At 41.3% G+C, this 10,157-nt stretch overlaps 1 protein-coding gene across 1 annotated transcript in view; it reads left to right on the top strand.

Moving 5' to 3' along the window:
* The first annotated feature begins 3,186 nt into the window (after window positions 1-3,186).
* LOC137377689 (endothelin receptor type B-like) overlaps window positions 3,187-10,157 on the top strand; it is a 36,707-nt gene continuing 29,736 nt past the window's right edge. The window contains exon 1 of the mRNA XM_068047608.1: window positions 3,187-3,417. The gene's annotated coding sequence lies outside the window, so the exon portion shown is untranslated. The remainder of the gene's footprint in view (window positions 3,418-10,157) is intronic.

Here is a 10,157-nt window from a genome sequence, read left to right as displayed (position 1 = left end):
CTGTGTTCTCAGAGTTGAATCTACCCCTCATAAGCTATTATTCAGAGCAATGCTTCTAAGCTTTGGCTAACATTTTTATCAGTGCCTTATAGCAGCAGGTTTGCCACTGGAATGTACGCAAGGATTTTGCTTCACAGTTTTGTGCAGAATTGAAATGAATCCCATTCTCTAAGCAGCATATTGAAGGCATTAAGAATTAAAGGCAGCAATCTTTGTAAGTGGACGTGTGTAGGTCTTTAAGGAAATTCCTAGATATAATTATACCCAAACCACAGGACACTTCTAGTGAGTGATCTGCAAATCTGAAAGAGGCCAATGACTGTGAAATTATTTATCATCAACCACAGGGGAATATTTATGTCAGTACAGGGTTGAACAGCGAAGGGTTTTCAAACGTTTTATAAATGTTACCCTTTTTTACTTGCAACTGTCTCCAACCCAAATAGTACTCCACGGACATTTCCAGCAATATCACAGGACGGGACTCAGGTGCTGCTGTAGGATTTAAAAGTCTGTATGAGTTTAAAAGGTAGCCATTTGTTATTTGACTATTTAAAGCTTTTTTTTAGGTGTGGGTTGGGGGTGTTCAAAGTGTCTAGAAGGAGACATGCAATGTAGGAAGTGCTTTGTTTCTGAGACTAAGCCTTAGAAACTCGGTTGCATGAAGTGAGGCATAGATGAGGACAAAGTGATACAGAACCTCTAATTGACCTACCCAAGAATGGCACAAGATAGCTACCAGTGTGAATAGCATGAGCACCATGCCATACATCTGTGCTAAAGAAGTTTAATGACTGAATTAATGCCTCAATGAGGTGGAAGTCCCACCTCAGACCAATTAAGGGCCTGGGAACTGTAAAATGCGGTCTGGATCCCCAGGCCAGGCGGAGGCAGGATCGCCACTGACCTTTTGGTCGGTGGATGGCTCCCGTCCGCCAAGGATGAAATTGCGGCCAATATCTTTGCTGTACAGCATATTCTGCAAAAGTGAAGGGAGCAAAACCAACCTCTATACATAGCCTTTTTTGACCTTACAAAAACATTTGACTTCGTCAATCATTAAGGTTTATGGAGAGTCCTCCTCAAATTTGGCTGCACTCAGAAATTTGTCACATGATCACATGCAATCCATGATCCTCATTAGTGGGTCCATTACAGACCCTATCTCAGTGAAGACTGGTGTCAAACAAGGCTGTGTCATTGCACCAACCCCCTTCTCCATTTTCCTCACTGAAATACTACACCTCACCTCCAGCAAGCTTCCCATAGAAGTGAAGATAATCTACAGGACAGAGGTCATCTCCACTCCCAAACTAAGGTCACTCCAACCTCAGTATGCAGATGATGCTTATGTGTGTGTGCTTTCTCGGGGACTGAGCATCAAGTCATCGTTGACTACTGAAGCATATGAGAGGATCGGCCTTACTTTAAACACCCGCAAAACTATGATCCACTTCCAATCCACTCCTGCAGCACAACATCACCCATCGATCAAGAGCCATGGCGAGACCCTGGAAAATGTAGAACACTTTCCATATCTTGGGAGTCTCCTCTAAATGAAGGCAGACATAGATGACAAAATTCACCATCATCTTCAATGTGCCAGCTCAGCTTTTGGCCGACTGAGGAAAAGAGTATTTGCAGATCAGGACCTCAAACCCAGCACTAATGTCGTGTTTGCAGGCAGTACTGATCCCCATGCTCCTATATGCTTCAGAAACTTGGACAATCTACAGCAGGCACCTCAAGGCATTGGAGAAATATCACCAACACTATCTTCAAAGAATCCTTCAAATCCATTCACGGAATAGGTGGTCAAATGTCAGCATCCTCTCCCAAGCCAACATTTCTAGCATCAAGGCACCAATCACCCAAAAGCAGTTTCGCTGGGTGGGTCACGTCATTCGCATGCCTGACACCAGGCTCCCGAAACAATTGCTGTACTCCGACCTTCATCGTGGTAAGAGACTCCCAGGAGGGCAGAGGAAATGCTTTAGGGATGTTCTCAAAGTATCCCTGAAGAGATCCAACATACCCACCGATTAATGGGAATCCCTGGCCTGCGATCACCCAAAATGTAGAAGGTGCATTCAGGAAGGTACCAAGCACATCGAGAGACTTCAACAGCAGCACATGGAGGCCAAGGCCAGGCAGTGGAAGGAGCACACAGCCCCCCAAGCAACTCACCTCCCTGACCCTTCAAACACCACCTGCTCCACATGTGGTAGAGTCTGCGGATCGCACATTGGACTCATTAGCTATCTTAGAGCGCACTGAACTGGAGTGGAAGCAAATCATCCTCAATCCTGAGCATCTACCTAAGAAGAAGAAGTATTGTTCTGACTATGCAATGATTTGACTGGTCATTGTTGGGTAAATGTAAGTAAGACAGGATCTTCAGCATTTTTATTTTCGTTCTATTGGTTAACATTCATCCATTAGTCACTGATTAGATAACAGCTTTGATTGGATTTGAGGTACAGTTAAGATTATTACTAAGATTTACTGTTAGATTTGGGATTAGGTTCAGGTTTACATGTTCTCATTACATTTGTGGAGAAATTTCACAATGCTTGCCGTGTGTGTTACAATATTGATGCTACCAATCTAATTAGATTTTAGTAGTGCAAGTGATTTGGTGCAGTGTGACATTCAACAGCAAATCCTATACGTTTCCACACTTACCACCTGCAGTTCAAATTGCTGCCCCAGTACAATCATTTTAGACAACAAGTCCTGGAGGCAGTAAAATGACAGTTTCTAAGTACAAATGAATGGTAAATCACTTGGCCTAGTTTTTAGAACAGTGCCCTATTCATTTCTGAACTGTTATTTTTTTAAAACAGATCACAACTTTCTGAGCATGTCTTTCTGTCCCTACCCATGCCGAAAAGGACATATGTCCTTTAATACAGTTTGGAACTTAAGTGCTTTTTAAAACTTTTCAATTGAATGTGGGAACATTCTATTTTATTAAAATATTAGATATTCATGGTGGCTAAGAATCTAATTCAGATTGATTAAAATGCAGCTGCAGGCAGTTCTGAGCTAAACGGTTGGAGGTCCATTTGCTGTAGCCACCTGCTGGCGAAGAGACGTCCTATCTGAAACAAGTTTCTGGATTGTTTAGCTCTTGGTGCCAATAGCCTCAGCCCCAAGACTCTGAGGAACTGAAGTCTATAAAAGCTCCTCAATATTCCACATGTTACAAAGCTGATTCTCAGTGAAACACACTGCAAGGAAGTGCCTTAGAAATCAGTTTCCCAGCACCGTAAGGAACCAGAGCTTAAATCAGAACGTCTGCTCTTGAAGCTGTTTAATGATGTGAAGAACACTCGAGTGGAATCTGTGGAATATCAGCAAGTTTGTGATTTCGCTTCCGTTGGATTTCTCATCTCAGACCGGACAAGGAGAAGGGTAAAAAAAGACTTTCTTATTAGATAACAAATTTTGTTCAGATAGAGATTTTCTTCCCAGAAAGGAGAAAGAAAAAAGGAAGAGTGTGAGAAAATATATAAATGAAGGGGTAGAGGAAAGAAACCTGCTTCATGTTATAATAATTTGGATAAATAAAGTTGCACAAGTATAAATATTTATGGGTGGAAATTCAGTCACAATGTAAATCAAAAAGGACAAGGGATAGGACATTGTTTATCTTATAATGTGGAGGTCGCTCAAAGACAAACTATCAGAATAGAAACATTGAAATGAGCTGATAAACTGTGCTGTGGATTTGAAAAAAGGATTGTGTATTTTCAACAAAATTCATCTCAAGATCAGGTCATGGGTCTGGTAACTCATCCTGTTGTGAGAAAACACAGCTTCAGAACAACATCATGACTAGACTGGGACTTCACAAGTTACACCATTATGGCAAATCCAAGATAGATTATAAAAGCTATATTTTTTAACAGTTTAAATAAGATGATATAGGGATTTAATAAACAGGCTGACAGAAATCTCACTGTAAAATGTACGGTTTACACACTGGAAATATATATAAATTGCGTAGGACTATGGTATCAATCATTCATTGGCCAGGAATTTGTTCAGAACTGCTCCAGCACTGGTGCCATAAACTAGGCAGAAATGCATTTGATGTTACGGCAATGGAGAGGAACAGAGCTTCTGCTGCACTTCTGGTAAAGTACAGCAGTGGAATGGGAGTAACTTCGGGGGAATTCCTGGCCAATGGGCCAAACTTTGCTGTAGCAATGCATCTAATGGCGAGTGCCATTAGTTAGACTTAGCCCTGCACCCTTCAGCTCAAAACATTTTTTCCCACAAAGTTGCTGAAAGTGCAAGCTGATAACATCGCAGTGAGGGAAACCGAGCATCTGAATGAACAGGGTAATCAAGAGGGTACCTCCTTAAACAATGAGATTCAAGTATTGGGAATAAATAGCAGAAACACTGAGAAAGAGGGTGATTAAAAGGGCGTGAATTCAATGTCAAATCAGGTACAGAAAGAGAAATAAAAAGAGGGAAAGAAAGAATGGATGAAGAGAGAGAGAAAAAGAGACAGAAAGGAAAAGCAAGAAAAAAATTAAAATTTAACATTTTCAAAATCTGCTTGAAAAGTTCAAAACCTGAAAGAATGAGACTCCACACTTATAATAGTTAATTTTCAGTGCTAGAGAGTTTGATTGGCTGTAATTAGCAATTATCATGTTGTTAAATGTGTACTTACACTACTAATTACTAGCTTTAAATACCTGCAGTGGGTTTGTTCTTCTCTGCTGGATAAATAAAGCAACTTCATGATGATGGCCCAGATTTTGCAATCAGCATCAAATGAATGTGACTCGCCATTCATTTCGCTTACATTTGCCCATAGACTTTCTGTGAGCTTTTATACTATGATTTATGGCCATCAGACAGTCAAAACAGCACAACACCCTCCACAGGAGGTCCAGAACCTGTGCAAACAGGGCAAGCAACAGTGTGTTTCTTCAACCAATCAAATTGAAGAATCCTTGTTGAGGTGCGCAGAGTCTAAATCAGGAAAGGTGAGTTAGAATAGTTAACTCAATATAAGATTATGTGCAGAAAACAAGTTAAAGACAGGGAATGAGGGATTAAGAGAGAGATAAAATAAACAAAGAAAAAGCTAAAAAAAATGATTTTTTAAACATTTTAAATTCTCCAACAATAACTAAAATCTGAAGGATGATACTCCACTCTTGTAAAAGTAAATTTTTGTGCCAGAGATGTTATTTGTCAGTAATTAAGGTTTATCATGCCATTAAAAATGTACTTATTCTTGAATAGACAAACTCTAACTTTTTCTGGTGTGTTCAATGGCTATTTAATGGTTAAGTACCACAACTTCATGCCCATCATGTGTTTGAATGCCAAGTCTCTAGATGAGATACTAATGTAGAAAAGCTTTGGAGGAGCAGGGCAAATTGGACAGCAGTTTCCTGATTTCCATGTTTAACTGCACACGTACAGGTGCCAGAGGTTGTTGTCTAATATTTGCTCCTTCATAAATGTGAACACTGACAGCCTCACTATTATTCTTACCACAAAATCCGGCCTATTCAATGTATGTCAATAGTGAAGCAGACACCAAAATGCCATTTTTGAAGCTAGGCAGAGTGGCGCAATTCAGACAGATATTCATGATTAACTGTGCATCTGCTCCTCGCCTGAAGTTGCTGTACCATTTGCAGATAAATAATGGGGAGCGACATTAGCCTCACTGTTATTTTGACAGAAATTCTGGCCAATTATGTGTTACATCTCTACAGAGTGTACAGCACATATATTAATAACAAGGATTAATAAAAACACTACTCAATACTGCTCTCATCTGCCTAAACTGCTCCCAATTCCAGGATCATCCTGGAATGCAGACTTGATGGGCCGAGTGACTTCCTTCAGTGCCGTAATGACTCTATGACTGGAAAACGCCTGGTTTCTTTTCTTTACTGCAAACCATCTTCTTAAACCCCTCTTCCCAGCCTCCTATACCCTCCCCTCCAACAAGTGCGAGGAGCTCATGGACTTATTTATCATAAGATTGAGACCATCTGTTCAGCTGCCTCTGCCGCTTCCTTCCCTCCCCCTTGCCCGCCAGGCCAAACTTCCCCAAGGTTTCCCCCGCACTAGCCCCGAACTTGCTTGTTTCTCCAGTTTCTCTCCTGTCTTCTGCATGCACTCTTTGAACTTACTTTGCCCATGAGAACCACCTCCTGCTCCCTTGATCCTATTCCCACCAAACTTCTGACCACACAACTTCCCTTCATGACCCCATGTTAGCTGATATTGTTAACGGTTCCTTCTCAGTTACTATTCGCTCACCTCTTCAAATTTATCATCACCCTTCCCCTCAAACAACAGCCTTGACCCTTCCATCCTTGTGAAAAAAACAGCCCTTATCAACTGAAAGAGCCCTTATTAAAGTGACAAATGACATCCTGTGTTACTGTGACCATGGTAAACTATCCCTCCTCATCCTTCTCGACCTGTCTGAAGCCTTTAAAAAGGTTGACCACGCCATCCTCCTCCAACACCACTCCACCCATCATCCTTGCCTTGTGCCATTTTTATCTATCCAGTCATAGCCACAGAATCACCTGCAATGGTTTCTCTTCATGCTCCCATTTTGTTACCTCTTTATCCTACAAGGATCTATCCTCCTATTTCTCATCTACACACTGCCTCTCAGCAGCAACATCCAAAAACACATGTACTCTGACAACACCCAGCTCTACCTCTCCGCCACCTCTCTCAACCCCTCAATTGCCTTAGACTTGTCCCACTCTTTATCTGACATCCAGTACTGGATGGGAAGAAATTTCCTCCAAGAAAATATTAGGAAAACCAAAGCCATTGCCTTCGTCCCCATCACAAACTCCGTTCCCTAGCCACTGACTTCATTCCTCTCCCTGGCAACTGTCTACTACTAAAGCAAACCACATTCAACCTTGGTGTCATACTTGACACTGAGATGAGCTTCCGACCACATATCTACTCCACCTCCAAGACTGCTTACCTCCACCTCTAACAGCACTTGGCTCTGCCCATGCCTCAGCTCATCTGCTGCTGAAACCCTCATCCATGCCTTTGTTACCTTTAGACTTGACTATTCCAATACTCCCCTCCCATCTTCCACCCGACATAAACTTGAGCTCATCCAAAACTCCGCTGCCACTAGCCTATCTTGCACCAAGTCCTGTTCACCCTCATCCCTGTGCTCACTAACTTATATTGACTCTCATTCTGGCAATGACTCAATTTTAAAACTCTCATCCTTGTTTTCAAATCCCTCTATAGCCACGCCCCTGCCTATCTGTGTAGCCTCTTCCAGCCCTATAAGCGTTTGAGATCTCCACGCTGTTAAAATTCTGGCCTCTTGTGCATTCCCAATTTTTATCACTCCACCATTGGTAGCCGAGTCTTCAGTTGCCTTGGCCCTAAGCTCTGAAATTCCCTCTCTGCACCTCTCCGCCTCTCTATCTCGCTTTCCTTCTTTAAGACACTCCTTAAAACCTACCTCTTTGACCAAGCTTTTGGTCATCTGACCTAATATCCCCTTATGTGGCTTGGTGTCAAACTTTTGTTTGATAGTCGCTTCTGTGAGCACCTGGGATATTTTACTACATTAAAGGTGCTACATAAATGTAAGTATTTGCTGTTGTCATACATTATAGGAAAGGTTAGAGAAACCTAAACTTTACAGTTTAGAAAGAAAGGGAACATATCAAAACATATTTAATTTCTTAAATGATGCAGATAAACAAAACCCTCATTAGAACTTTAAAGTATGCCAGAACAGTGGACTCAAGGAACCATAAATAAAACATGGTGAGAAGCAAATTTGGAATACATATCAAGAAAAAATATTTCAGATAGATATCAGAATGATAAATCTACCAAGTAGGGTTTTTGCGGCATAAAACAGCCAGCCACAATTTATAATGTTTGCTGCTACTAAATGCAAATTTTAATTTTTTTAAATTAATAGTGACATGAAATAACATTGCAATAGTTCCTTCTGCAACAGATAATGGATCAGCTGCAGAAAAATCTTTCCGCATGGCCAGTTTGGTGGCTTGGTAGTTTTCAAAGCAGACTGTCCCTTAAATTGTGCTAACCCCAAACTTTTCAAAAGCTAAAGAGTCGAAGGTCTGTACTGAAACTGACCGGTCCTGTTCCTGGAAGGGTATCATCTAACATAAGCACGCTGCTCACAGCTCTGGAGGATTATGATCTCATGCAATTAATTTGAAAGATATTTCACTTTTCCCTTGATATCCAATCTGCTTCCTTATTGTACTGGCATGTGTCTGCATAAAAATTGAAAATGAATAATTTGAAGACAGGAAACTGTATTGGACATGGAAACTAATCACAAAAAATGACAAATGGGATTCTGGATTTTATATCTAGGGATATTGAATGCAAAGTTGGTGATGAGTCTGTTTAAACCACAGTTACGGTACTGTGTGCAGTTTTGGCAATCCAATATTGAAAGGATATTGGAGCCATAGAAAGTGCAATATAGATTTTATTAAGTTAATCATTCTTGGAATGTGTCGTCTCTGGAAAGGCTGATATTTATTACCCATTCCTAGCTGTTCCAAGAAATATGTGGTGAGCCACATCTTGAACTGCTGTAGTGTGTGTGTGTGTGAAGGTCTCGATGTTCAGTAGGGAGTTCTGGTATTTTGACCTAATGATGATGAAGGAATGAATATTATTGGGATGATAACAAGGATGTGAGCATGTAGGTATGACAAGACAGTTCAAAAACTAGTTACATTAACTGGAAGGTTAAAGGAGGATCTATAGAAGTGTTCAAAATTACTTGATAGGATACATATTAAAAGATTATTTCTACTGATCAGCAACTCAATAATGAGGGAAACTAAATTCAGGATTAGTACTAGAAGCAGAAAATGGCATTTCCTTAAGTTATTAGTTATTATTATAAGCAAAAAGTTATTAGGACTGAGGCCCCAAAAATGCACAACAGCTCTACAGCACTCCTGCCACAACACCGGCAGAATGGCAGGAAACTAGGCCAGGTTAAGGATACTCTGGGCTGGATATTTACTCGGAGGCAGAGAGGGAGCAGGGGGCTGCTTTGAGGTCAAGAAAGGTAAAAGAATGGGTTTCCTATTTGTCCTGCCGAAACAACAACAGGACTCTGGTTCCCACGTGTAGCCAACCAGATTGAGAGGCTGGCTGGCTGTCGGGTGGGTAGGCCTTCAGCACCAGGCCACAGAGGGGGAGCAGAGAGGGAGGAGAGAGGGAGAAGAAAATTTAGGGGCGGAGGAAAAAAATCGAAGGCCAGAGGGAATATCAGGGTCTGGAGCAAAGGGAAAATTGGAGATCAGAGGAAATAGTGAAGTCCGAAGCAAGGGGAAGATTGGAGGTGTTATGGAAAGGTGGGAAATGGTGTGGGTGGCTTCCACTTTTCACCTCTCCACTGACCGCAGATGGTGTTTTAAAAATAGTGTTTTAGTCCCTGAGTGTTAAAGGGTCAAATAAACAGACAAATGGCAGGTTTTCTCATAGGTTTTTAAAAAAAAGAAAGTTAACTATTTAGTAAACAACACCTAAAAATGTTTGCAACCTCACCCACTCACACTTTCATACACATGCACAAACACAAGAAAAGATAGAGTAGAGGGTAGCATGCAATTAGAGTCCAATTGTGGTAAAGAGAGTTCACTTTGAAACTTTCTTGGTTTTCCAGGAGGAATTTTTAAACAGCGTTGCAGGCCTGACTGTTACTTGTTTTGGAATTAATGAAGTGTCGCAGACTCCTTTGGTTAAAACTCAGTCTGAAGTTGGTGGTGGAAGTCCTGGTTCAATTTCTCAGATGGGACGTTTCAAGGTCACCTTGCCTCAGTAGTTTAAAGATGATGCTTGCAGATGTCCTTGCTTAGCTGAATCAATCTCACAGCTTGTCTGGCTGGACTGGTTTTCTGTCTCCCTCTCCCTCACAGAGAAGTTACTTTTAAGGTAAAACCTTATCACGTTCTGATTTCAGTCAGATGACTCAAGACGCTCTCCCCTAGGGTGTTCATACAATGCCCCAGGATGTGGGGACATAATGTAACATTGTTACATAATGGCATCTGAAGGTGGTCCATTTTGATAAATAGTGTTATTATCTTGGCCTTGGCTTTGGAGTCAGTCTG

This window comes from Heterodontus francisci, chromosome 15, assembly GCF_036365525.1.
Source record: "Heterodontus francisci isolate sHetFra1 chromosome 15, sHetFra1.hap1, whole genome shotgun sequence".
In the NCBI taxonomy this organism is placed as follows: Eukaryota; Metazoa; Chordata; class Chondrichthyes; order Heterodontiformes; family Heterodontidae; genus Heterodontus; species Heterodontus francisci.
The sequence above is the reverse complement of the archived record's forward strand: the minus strand, read 5'-3'. Positions and strand labels throughout refer to the sequence as shown.